At 38.2% G+C, this 13163-nt stretch overlaps 1 long non-coding RNA gene across 2 annotated transcripts in view; it reads right to left on the bottom strand.

Annotated features, from left to right (window-relative positions):
- Positions 1–1428: 1428 nt before the first annotated feature.
- LOC141571317 (uncharacterized) overlaps positions 1429–13163 on the bottom strand; it is a 56159-nt gene continuing 44424 nt past the window's right edge. For both annotated transcript variants that reach the window (XR_012496083.1, XR_012496084.1), the window contains exons 3-4: positions 6784–6980; positions 1429–5708 (exon numbers count right to left, since the gene is read on the bottom strand). This is a non-coding gene — a long non-coding RNA (uncharacterized LOC141571317). The remainder of the gene's footprint in view (positions 5709–6783; positions 6981–13163) is intronic.

Genomic DNA, 13163 nt, shown 5'->3' with positions numbered 1-13163 from the left:
AAAAAATCCTACAGATACACCGTCAATATACAAATATTAATTGCATTTCTATCAACTAGAAAAAACAGTTGAAATTTTAAAAAGATACTATGTATACTAGCATCATAAAACACTAAATTCTTAGGAATAAATTTAACAAAAGATGTGGAAGACCTTGATTCTGAAAACTACAAAATATTTCTGATGAAAAAAATTAAACAAAATTTAAATAAATAGAGATATAACACATTCATGCACTGAAGGACTCAATATTAAGAGTCCACTTTTCTCAAATTGATTTATAGATTCAATTTGATTCTAATAAAAATCCTATTAGGCATTTTTTTGTAGAAATTAGCAAGCTGACTTGAAAATTTATATGGAAACATAAGGGACCTAGAATAGCCTAAACAATCTTGTAAAAGAAGATCAAAATTGGAGGACATACACTACCTAATTCTAAGACTTGCTATAAAGCTACAGTAATCAAAACAGTGTAGTACCAGCATATAGATCAGTGGAACAGAATAGAATCCCCAGAAGCATAGTAACACACATACATACACATATTCAAGTGATTTTTGACAAAGCTTCCAAGGGCAAAGAGATTCTTTTCAACAGATGATGTTGGAATAAATGGAAACAAATAGAACAAATGGTGGGTGGGGGAGACAAATGAAACTGAACTCCACGCTTTTAAAAAATACATAAGTAATTTAAAACATCGTAAACATAAAATAAGAAACTATATAATTTCCAGAAGAAAAAATGAAGTAAATCTTCACACTTTAGGCGTAGGCGAAGATTTCTTAGGTGGGACACTAATATCACACCAGAGAAGAAAATGAAAAAAATGAATTGAAATTCATCAAAATTAAAAACTTCCGTTTTTCTAAAGGTACCATTAGGAATTGAAAAGGCAAGCCACTGACTTGGAGAAAATATTTGTAATACATATATCTAACAAAGGATTTGTGTCACAACATATTAAAGGAAACTCTTCTTACTCACTAATAATAATAATACAAGCAGCCAATTTATGGAAATGGGGGAGATATTTACCAGATACTTCACCAAAGAAGATATACAAATGGACAATGAGTGCATGGAGAGAGGCTCAGCATCACTGGTCACCAGAGAAATGCATATTAAGACCACAGTGAGACACCACATCACTGGAAGAGTTTAGGTTAAAATTGATAATACCAAATGTAACATGGTTGTGGGAACAAGTGGAACTTTCATATTTTGCTGTTTGCTGTGTAAAATAACACAGGCACTTTAGAAAACAGTTTGGCAATTTCTTAAAAAGTGAAACATACACTAATAATATGATCCAATAATTCCATTCTTAGGTATTTGTCCAAGGGGGGGAATATATATATATATATATATATATAATATATTTGTCCATGAAAACTCTTATAGATAACTTTTCATAACAGCTTTATTGCCAATAAAAAAAAAGCTAGACGCCCCCAAATGTCCATCCAAAGTGAAAGGTTAAATTGTATATATTCATTCAAAAACAAATTGTGTATATTAATACAATGAAATATTCAGCAATAAAAGGAATAAACAATTGCTACATTCAACAACATGGAAGAATGTTTGTTTTCATTGTGCCGAGCAACAGAAATCAGACACACAAAAAATACATACTGAATAACTCCAGTTATATGAAATTCTAGAACATGTAAAACAAATCTAAATTGATAGGGGTCAGATCAGTGTTTGTCTAGAGCGGGGGCAGAGGGAACTGACTGCCAAGGGGCCTGAAAGAACTCTCTGGAGTAATGGTAATGTTCTGTTTTGATTGGGGTGGTGATTACGTGGGTGAATATAGTTACAAAACCTCACCACACTGTACACTTAGTATTTGTACATTTTATTTTATGTAAAGTATCTCCAATAAAGTTGAATTTTAAAAAATGAAGATGGAAGTACTAAGCACAAGAATACTTCTCAGTGTTTTGTATGTCTCAGACACTGTGTAGGATGCTTGTAAGTATTACCACTCAATTCTTAGAGCACACTTCAAGGGAAGAGTTACTCGGAAAACTGAGGCTAAGAGCAGGGAAGTAACTTGCTCAAAGTCACAGAGGAGGGAGCTCACCCAGAAGAAGGCCAGGAAAAGGATTGTATGGAAAAGCAGAAATGCACACTCCTAGAAGGGAATGATGGTAGCAAGGTCATGACGTCTGAAACCAGAGGGAAGAATTAAAAAGTGTTTGTAGTGGCAAATATGTGTGAAGGAAGGGACCTAGGAGGATATGGGGCCTTATGTTTGATTAGCCTGGTCTTCTCAATGGAGTAGACCTGGGATCGCCTGTTGAAGTGGGGCTGGAGCACAGGGAGAAATCTGGAATGGTCCCCAACGGATAAAAGAATTCCTGGACAGCAATAAGGACCCTCTCTGAAGCAGTGGGACATGAGGCATGTCCTACGCAGGTGCTGGAGGACTCTGCCACTTCCTCTGGCAGGTTCTGCAAACTAAGAACAACAGTGATAAGAGTGATGGTGGACACAGCCTAAGAGTGAGTGTGTAAGTGTGTCCCAGGCAGGAGTGACCCAGAGGCCTCTAGGAGGGGAGTGGGTAAGTAAAGCCTTTTCCGTCGAAGTTAAAAATATCCAATATCTCATCTGTCCCAGCTGAGGGGAAAACTGGCAATTCTCTCTCTCTTTTTAATTATAATATTTGACTTACTATGATTCTGTCAGACTACTAAATTGGAAATGGAATAAAATATAATAGAGTAAAAATTTTGGCGGAGCCAATTAAAATATTCCATAGGGAGTCTTTCCTGTCCAAGCAATATTATGAACCTCGGAATAAATTGGGTCTGGGCCCTGGTTTGTTATTTTTAATTTGGATTAATGAAGTGGATATAAAAGACTAAAATCTGGAGCTTATTCAGTCACTCATGTCCTGATCAAAACTCCAACATGTCAAAATTTGACTTCACCTTGAGTATCTCAATTCCCTCTATTACTGCCAGTATTTGCCCCATTCCCCTCCTTCCCAGACTTGAGACCATAGAGGTCTTTGGACCTTAGAACTGTTCCCTTTCATCCCTTAGAACTGTTCCCTTTTTTCTAGTCCTCTATCGAGAACTAGTGCCACACTAATAGGTATAATACGCATAATGATGGTTCTGCGGTCAGTTATGTTTGGGAAATGTTGTGTTAAACAGTTTTACTTCTTGCTGCAGAACTTCTCAGAGATTTTAAAGTGTCCCTGGGCACTGTGAATCTCCAAGGGTGAGATAAAATAGTTGATCGTGGAATGCTGGTGGTTGCAGCATTACCTGAAATCCATCCTGGGAAACACTGACCTTAATTGCAGAAACTGCCCCCTAGCCACCCTCTCTGCCTTCAGTTTCTCTTGTTCCAATCTATCTTGAATACTACTGTGGGGAGTTATCTCAGACCACATATTCCTTAAGCTGGTCCTCAGCTGTAGAAGTTTTGGTGAGTACACACAGGACCTAGTATGCCATATCCCACCAAGCCTCTCCCAGTGTGACCTGAAAAGCTCTCCTTACTCAAAAGTGAGAAGAAACCGGCTCCATCTTAGCAGCAGCAGAAGCGGCAGCAGCCACAGAGTAAGCAAGGATGTCACATGCGATCCGTGGAAGGACCTTACTGTTTCCAGAAGGCTTCAGCGTTTACATTTTAAGTCAGCATGCATAAATACAGGGACAAGTGGAAAAGGGCTAGATGCCCCCAACTTCTAGAGGGAGAACTGGTGATCAGGTTACCAGTGGTTGTTGCCCTGATCCTAACCTCTGTGGGTTACAAGCAGGTAAAAAATGGGTGACTTGGGACCGAGGGGAATCACTTACTAAACTCTCCTTAGCTAGTTTAGATCTACCAACAGCAGAGAGAAGACTTTCATTAGCCACCTCACTTAATTCAAGGGTAACACAACCACCTCTCCCCGCCTAACTCACTAAAACTAGACGAGTTTCCACAATCGAGTCTTGGAGGCAGCATCAGCAGCTGAATTTTGCCTCTTCAAGGAAATGCTTTGCTATATCACACACTGTATATGTCATATGATTTGTCTAGGACCCCCTCACATCCAAATACTTTGACCCGAAATTATTTAAATACTTCAGGTCAAAATGTGGTTTGGGTTTGAATTACCTAAATAATTAAGTGTGTAGACAGGTGCTTAGTTTCAAGAGCATGTGACTAGAATAAAAAGAGCCTGTTTCTTTAAGTAGTTTTTACAAAGGCTTTCTAAAGCTCTCTCCTGTTTTGTTGATTTATTTTTTAAAGAGAGAAAGACATGTTGATGAATGAGTTGGACTTGTGCAGGCTCCCAGGGGAGCACAGGAGGGGCTTGTGGGAGAAGGAGGGGTGGGCAACTTTTGCTTCTGCTTTGCAAATGCTCCAAGGCCCCCAGTACTCCCTGATTACTCTCCAAGATGCCGCACTCACTGTCTGAATTGACTCCACGCCAAGAAAACCCTTCTTTCAATCCATGGAGAGTTTCATGCTGTGGGATAAAAAGTAACAAGAACAGAAAGGGATGAAGGGTAGAGAGTGAAAGAAAAAGAAAGCTGAGGAAATTAGTATATTTGCAAGCTGGGGGATTTCTGCATCCCCTGGCTTGCTAGACTCTATTGATCCTTAGAAATAAAAGGAACAGTACTAATATAAAATGCCCCAAGCAGAATCTGCTTTTGCACAGGAGGTGTCCAAGCAGTTTCTCTGCCTCTGGTCTGGCAAATAACAGACAGACCCTCAATAAGAAAACAAGTGTGCGAATTTGTCCTGAAAATCAGCTGGAGACTGCAATACCCACACGCTGCTTTCTAGGGACTTGTGGCTCCCTTAGGAGTCTGTTCTCATGACTGTATAACCAGAGCTATTAAATCTCTCATTTGTGCCTAGAGAGGACAATGCATTACCCAAATTATCCTGCATTACCCACATGGCAGACTTTAGGGAGCAGCAAGGTACCCAGAAAAACAGGAAATCACCAAAAAAGAAATGTTTTTGGTATACATAATGTAATATTTGCTATTTCAAAAAACAATAATAATCAAAATAACCAGCATGGGAAACTGGAATAGTTTCCTATGTAACAGTTTGACGGGCCTTAGATTTAGTCATTGCTACAAAAATACTGTGTAACAAACCATCCCCAAACTCAGTGACTTAAAACACCAGTGATGTATAACTCAGCTAGGCATTGTCTCATCTAGGTTGGACTCAGCTAGACAACTTTGCTTTAGGCCAGAGTGGCTGGAACAGCTCTGCTTCTCAGAGTGGGGCTGAGAGATAGCCAGATGGCTCTGTTACTCGTGTCTCGCCTCTTCTTTGCACCACCATCAGGCTAGCTCGGGCATGCTCTACTCTTGGTGTTAACAGAAGCACAAGAGAAGATAAGTCCCAGTGTGCAAGCACATTTCAAGTCTCTGCTAGCATCTTGTCTACTAAAATCTCATTGGGCAAAGCAAGTCAAAGAGCCAAGTCCAAATTCAAGCGACAGAATTGTATACTCTACCTTTTGAGAAGCAAACTGCAAAATCACATGGCAAAGGATGTAACTACAGGGAGAGATGAAGAACCCGGGTTCATAGTTCCACCTATTGTAATGCACCATTATCTCTTCAGCTTTTAGGGCCTCTGAAGATCTTCTCAAGACAGCACTGATTCTTCACCAGTTAGTAGCTACATAACGTTGGGCATGTCTCTTTGGGACTCAATTTCCTTACCTGTAAAAGAGGGATAATGTTTTCTCCACCTATCTCACAGGATTGGTTTGAAACTTCTTAGAAAGCTCTATGGTATTATATAGTGCAAGCTAGTTCCACAATTATTACCAAGGGTAATACTCTTTGTATGTATTGGGCTTGTAGGCCATACATTCTCTGTCGCAATTGCTTAATTCTACGATTGCAGCATGAAAGCATCCATGGACAATGCATGAGGCATGGGCATGGCTGTGTTCCAATAAACTTTAAATAAAAAAAAGGCAGCTGACCCGAGGGTAATAGTTTGCCAGCCCTAGTATATACCCATGAATTTTAGACACTGGATATGAGGATGGCTTTTCATATGTCTGAGGTGCTTGGGCAAACACTCCTTCAAGAGATTCCCTACCTCCCTCCTTAACTCATCAAAACAGTTTAATAATCTTTGTCATTAAAAGATACATCATAATAAGTCAATTATACCTCAATAAAAATTATTTTTAAAAAAGACGATATATTCTCAAAGCTCCTCACCCTGTACTGTAAGCCCATGTTTTCTTATTCTGCATGAGGGATAGTTTGTTATATATCAAGTACTTTGCACATTATAGGTACTTCTTATAAAGCTAAGATATTTAGGGATAGCTGAAATTTGAGAGGAGGGAAGGGACGCTTTTTCCACTTTTTTCTGGGACGTGAGAAGAGCCCTAGCTTCCTCCTTTCCCTGTGTGACACTATCCTGCAGAGACAGCAGGCACAGTGAGCATACGGAACCTAGGACATAGCTGCAGGCCCTGTTAAAAGTATGGGCCCTTCAATTCTACTGAAGAAATAGCTGCTGCCACTGAGAACCCTCTACAACCCTCTGCTGTTCTCAGAACAGTCTTAGAATTTTTCATTCCCTGCCAGCCAGAGGATTGATTCTCCATGACAATCAGGGATGAGCCTGGCTCCAGCCAGCATTCTTGAGAGGCAAGTGCACAGGGAAGACTTCTCACTTCTAAGCACAGGCAGGTCAGTAGGCCTACCTTGCAGGAGAAAGTAACCTGAAAAATAAGCTGGAGGAAATCAAGAATAGTCACATTGAAATAGTTACCTGAACTTTTCAATAGGCATTCGGAATGATCCACGTTGGAAGTGAAAACAGCTGGTGAGAAGAGTACAAAGGCTGGTGCAGGGGATTTATTTTTATGAAAAAGCAAACAACCCAGAACTTTCCACAGAAGCAGGCTGAGTCAAGATCCTCAAAAGGGCCCACTGTACAAGGCCTCTTTGTCCTGGAATGATCTCCACCTGAAATGAGGGTTTTGATAATAAGCAAATTACCTGGAAATGCCTAGTGAGTCAATGCAGGTAATGAGGACATTTGGGATCACAAAGCTCCCTGCTTGATACCTAGTCTAGAAAGCAGGCTGGACCCCATATTGATTTCGTGCCATCTCCTCCAGAGCTGGAAAGGCTTTCAGGGTACAGGAAACTCAATGCAGGCATCATGGGGACAACCTTTGCAGTAACCTGGAGCTTTTTAAGGTCTGAGCTCCATTTACGGTTGGCAGATGCCCACTTTTCCTAGGCTGCTCTGAGAAGCAATCCTTTGTACCACAGACCAATGTCAAAGCGTTCATATTCAAAGGGAAGATTCCCCTTCTTCGTGCTCATCTGAGAATGTCTGAGAATGTAGACCTGCTGAGGAGCTGCCTCCTCGGGAGCTGGCACCCTGCATGGGGCATTCACCCTGCCAGGGTTAAAAGCCAGCTTTGCTGCCAGTCACAGCACATACCTTCCAGATGACAGAAGCAGCTGGCTAACCGATGCTCTGGCTCTACAAGCTGTCCGCTATCCATCCTTCTCTGGTCTTCGCTCATTCATGACTTTCTAACTAAATGCTGCCCCTCTGCGGCCAGCCTCTCTTTTCCTACAAATCCACCTCACAGGCTGGCCCCTCCTCAACCTTCCTATAGCTTGAATTTGTTATCCATGGTTCTATTTTTCTAAACTCATATCCTTTACTGGCTCACATGCACCCTATGTTCTATCTAGCAAGCGGTGTTACTCACTGTTCCTCAAACTCAATGTATCCTTTCCTACCATCTTCTTTCCTCATGCCATTTTCTCAGCTTGGAATGTTCTGCCCCATCTCTACCCACTCAAATCTTTCAAAGCCTAACTTATTCTATACTATTTCTTCTAGGAAGTCAATCAAAAATAATACACTACAGTCCCTTAAACTCTAGACTTCAGTTTTATTTCTCTTATGATGTTAATCCTGTTTTCACTCATATTATAATGAAATATCTTTTCTGTCTTTTTAGATTAGAAGCACCATTGTCTCTACACTGTCTCCCTCTTCCCAAAATATAATGCGTAAAAGATGCTCAGTTAATACTTGCTACTGAATTTATTGGTCAAATGCAAGATCCGTGGCTTAAAAGAGTTAATTTGCCTTCATAAGCACTGAAAGCATAACCAGGAAATGTTACGGTGTATACAGCTTGTCCACTGGCTTGTACAAAGCAGGAAAGGGATTTCACAACACTTTTACCAGGTTGTTTACCAGGTTGTTTACTGAATCAGATCCTACAAGCCTAAGACAAATAAGTTAAATCTTATTTTCCCATAAAAGCAATCATATAAAATTGGTTTTTATTCTTAACCAAGGTCTGGTGCCCAACTTCTTTATATGAATGGTCACAAGCATGATATTTAATCAATTATAAATGTTACACCTGTTACACTACATGACATAAAGCTTTCTATAGTGTGTATAAATCAATTAAACAAGGCAGCACAGCAGCCTATAAAATAAAATTTTATTTAATATGGTCTATCATAAAGGTCTACTGTACGAAGTTTCCATCTTTTTTAAAATCCCTGCTAAAATAAATCAGCAGGTGAAGATACTCCTTTGATAGGGTCACGGTTTCAGAAAGATTTCTTTGAGGCAATTCTCAAGGCATCTTAGGAAAACCCTGTAGGGGATTAAAGACCGCAGGAGCTTTTGGAGAAACTAATGCAGGAATGTAGGCTGGATTGCCCCAATTTCTCCCTGACAATTTCCCTCATGATATTAGCCAGCAAGCTTGGATTTCTCTCAATATGGAAACAGAAAGTTTGCTGCCTTTTATGTAGTCCTCTTATCAGCACTAGTTAATTTTCCCTGTTATGGGATAACAACATACTTGGCCAAGAAGACTACCCTGTCATTAAAATGCATCCATCCATTTATTCCCTCATGCTGGTGTCTTACTTTTCTATCTGATAAAAGTCTTGGCCTAGGTTCCTTCCAATATGACAGACGAAATGCAACGTTCACAGCCATCTCCATGCTACCTCTTGCAATGATAAGCCTCAAAGCTGCCTTTGATAACTAAAGGTGGTGTGGCTCCTTGCTATTGATCTACCTCTGATTTATAAGCATAATACCTAGGTCCTTCTCCACAGTTACCGTGTCTATGTCAGAGGTGCTTAACCCTGCCTACACGTTAAAATATCACTGCCATTTACCCAGTGAATGAAAACTTAGGTCCACACAAAAACCTGCACATGGATGTTTACAGCAGCTTTATTCAATATTGCCAAAATTTGGAATTAACCAATGTCCTTCAGCAGGTGAATGGATAAACAAACTCTGGTACATCAGTGAAAAGTAAAGACATCAATGATCACCAGGGTTAACAGGAAGGGAAAGAAGAACAGATGAAGCAGAGTAGACTGTTAATGCAGTGAAACTACTCTGTTCCATACCATAATGGTGGATATATGTCATTATACATTTGTCCAAATCCACAGAATGTCCAGCACCAAGAGTGAACCGTAATGTAAACTTTGACTTTGGGTGATAATGATATATAATGTAGGTTCATCAGGTGTAACAAATGCACCTCTCTGGTGGGAATGTTGGTAATGGGGGAGGCTGTGCATGAGTGGGGACCGGGAGTATATACGAAATCTCTGTAATTTTCTCTTTACTTTGTTGTGAACCTAAAACTTCTCTGAAAAATAAAGTCGACTTTAAAAAAATGTTAAATAAATAAATGAGAGTCCTGTCCCCACGCCGAAATTGTATCATTGCCTGGGTACTCTTCCCCATCCCCAAAACCAATTAAATCAGAAAATCAGAATCTCTGGGAGTAGAATCCAGCTCTAAGTATTTGCTCCCTAGGTGATTTAAATGTGCCCATAAGGCAAGAACCACAGATTTCTACAGATTAAAGGCAGCCTGCTGACTTAATCAAAAGTCAAACCAATTAAAAACACAAGGGGATTCAGAAATCTTGTGTTCTAGACTCAATTTTGACACTAATATCCAGATACATGACTTTGAACAGACCACCTCCTTCTCAAAGTCTTAGTTTCCTTTTATACAATATGAGAGGAGTGTCTCCCATATTAAAACACTGTGATTCCTCAACAAATACGAACAAACAGAATTTAACAGCACACTGAAAGGATTATACACCATGACCAAATGGGATTTATTCTTTCAATGCAAATATGGTTCAACATATTTATGGTTCAACCAATGTAATACACCACCTACCAGTAAACAGAATTATGTAAAATAACCATGTGACCATCTCAACTGATACAAAAAAGCATTTCACAAAATTGAACAACCTTTCAAGATAAAAACACCCAACAAACTTGGAACAGAAGGAAACTACTTCAAATAATAAAGTCCAAATATGAAAACCCCACAGCTAATATTATAATCAATGATGAAAGACTCAAACCTTTTTGTCCAAGTTCAGAAGCAAGACAAGGACACCTGCTTTTACCACTTCTATTTAGCAGAATACTGGAAGTCCTAGTCAGAGCAATTAGGCAAGAAAATAAATAAAAGTCATCAAAATCAGAAAATGAGAAGTAAAATTACCTCTGATCATAGATGACATGATTTTATATGTAGACAACCCTAAGGATTCCACAAAATTGTTATAATTAATAAATTCAGCAAAGTTGCAAGATAAAAAATCAACATGCAAAAATCAATTGTGTTTCTATACACTAACAATGAACATTCCTAAAACAAATTGAAAAAAAATCCCATTCACAATAGCACCAAAAAGAATAAAATACTTACAAATAAATTTAACCAAGGAGGACAAAAACTTCTACACTAACAATTGTCAAAATGTTATTGAAAGAAACTAAAAACAATTAAGTGAAAAGACATCCCATATTCATGAATTGGAAGATTTAATATTGCTAAGATGCCAGTAATACCCAAAGGGATCTATAGCTTCAATGCCATCTCTATCAAAATCCCATTAATGTTTTTTGCAGATAGAAAAATCCACCCTAAAACATATGGAATCTCCAGCGACACCAAATAGCCAAAACAATATTGAAAAGTTGGAAGTCTCACATGTCCTGATTTCAAAACTTACTACAAATGACAGTAATCAAAACAGTGTGGTACTAGAATAAAGACAGACATAGAGACCAGTGGAATAGAATAGAGAGTCCAGAAATAAAGTCTCACATATATGGCCATGTGATTTTTGACAAGGTTTCCAAGACCATTCAACAGGGAAAGGATAGTCTATTCAACAAATGGTGCTGGTGAAACTGAATATCCACATACAAAAGAATAAAGTTGGACCTTACCTTACACATATCTTACACATATGCAAAAACTAATTCAAAATAGATCAAAACCCTAGTTGTAAGAGCTAAAACTATAAAACTCTGAGATGAAAATATAGAGGTAAATCTTCACAACTTTGGATTTAGCAATGATTTCTTGAATATGACACCAAAAGCACAGGCAACATAAAAATAGATAAAATGTACTGTGTCAAAATTTAAAAGTTCTGTGCATCCAAGAACAGAATCAACAGAATAAAAAGGCAACTTACAAACAAGGAGAAAATATTTGCACGTCACATATTGGATAAGGAGTTTATATCCAAAATATATAAAGAATTCCCACAAGTAAACTACAAGAACAAAAATCCCAATTAAAAAAGGACTTGAATAGACATTTCTGCAAGGAAGGTATACAAATGGCCAAAAGCACATGAGAAGATGTTCAACATCACTAATCATTAGAGAAATTCAAATCAAAACCACAATGAGATACCACCTCATACTCATTAGAATGGCTACTATCAAAACAAAACAAAAAAACAATGACAAGTTGGTACAGCTGTTGTGGAAAACAGTATTTTAAACATTGACACCATATGACCCAGCGATTTTACTTCTAGGTATCTACCCCAAAGAACTGAAAGTAGAAACCTGAAGAGGTATTTGTAAACCCATGTGCATAGCAGCAGCATTCCCAGTAGACAAAAAAAAAAATGAAACGTGTCCATTGACAAAGGGATGGATAAACAAAATGTGGTACGTATATACATACAATGAAATATTAATCGGCTTTAAAAAGGAAGGAATTCTGGCATATGCTACACCATGGATGAACCTTTAGGACATTCTGCTAAGTGAACTAAGTCAGTTACTAAAGGACACATACTGTATAATTCTACTCATATGAGAAACTTACAGCAAACAAATTCATAAAGACAGAAAGTAGAATGGTCGTTGCCAGAGACTGAGGGTAAGAGGAAATGGGAATTATTGCTTAATGGATACAGAGTTCCAGTTTTGCAAGATGAAAAGAATTTTGTGGATGAATAGTGCTGAAGGTAGCACAAAAATGTGCACACACTTAAAAGGCACTGAACTGTACAGTGATTAAGATGGTAAATTTTGTTATGTGTATCTTACCATAATTTAAAAAATAGTATGATGCATGGATTCTGTTTAAATGAAGACACTCAAGAGTTAGTGAACACATGAGCACCTATGTACCAACTGGTGTAACACAACCCCCTCTATCCTGAGGATGATGAACCCGCAAACTAAGATTACACTTGGTTGATATTACGGAAGATATCAATAAAAGTTAACTTGAAAATGAATTTCAAATCAATTATTTTAGGTACCATTGAAATACAAGCATTAGCTGAGATTTCTGTCTGCCAGTTCTGCTTGAATAAAAGAAGGGGTTTTTGCAGAACACTCCATAATCTGATGTGAAGATGCTAATACATGAGTGCTTTGCATATAATGTACAACATAAGTACATGTGTGTTCACACTTTTGGGTGTGGGATAAAGCAATATTTTACTGCATTGCTGCATTGGATATACAGAATCTGTAAACTGATAGCATTGGTATTAACCTAAAACAAACAGCACTTATTATGTAATATATATACACTTTTTAAAAAAAAAAAGACACTATTACTTCACCAAAAGAGAGCAAATTTCCATCTTTTGAATGTGCATAGCTGAGTGACATTTAGACCAATCAAACTCTAAATAAATATAGTCAGCCAGAATGCCACATTGCTTCCAAACACACGAGTTAGCTGAACTTAGTAACTACAATAATAAAGTGGCATGTTATAAATAATATAAGACAGTTGCAAAAGTGAACTCCTATAGTTATTAAATATTATATTTTAAG

The sequence above is a fragment of the Rhinolophus sinicus genome, linkage group LG01 (assembly GCF_036562045.2).
Source record: "Rhinolophus sinicus isolate RSC01 linkage group LG01, ASM3656204v1, whole genome shotgun sequence".
Lineage (NCBI taxonomy): Eukaryota > Metazoa > Chordata > Mammalia > Chiroptera > Rhinolophidae > Rhinolophus > Rhinolophus sinicus.
Note: the sequence above shows the minus strand (reverse complement) of the source record. Positions and strands in the feature narration are given on the sequence as shown.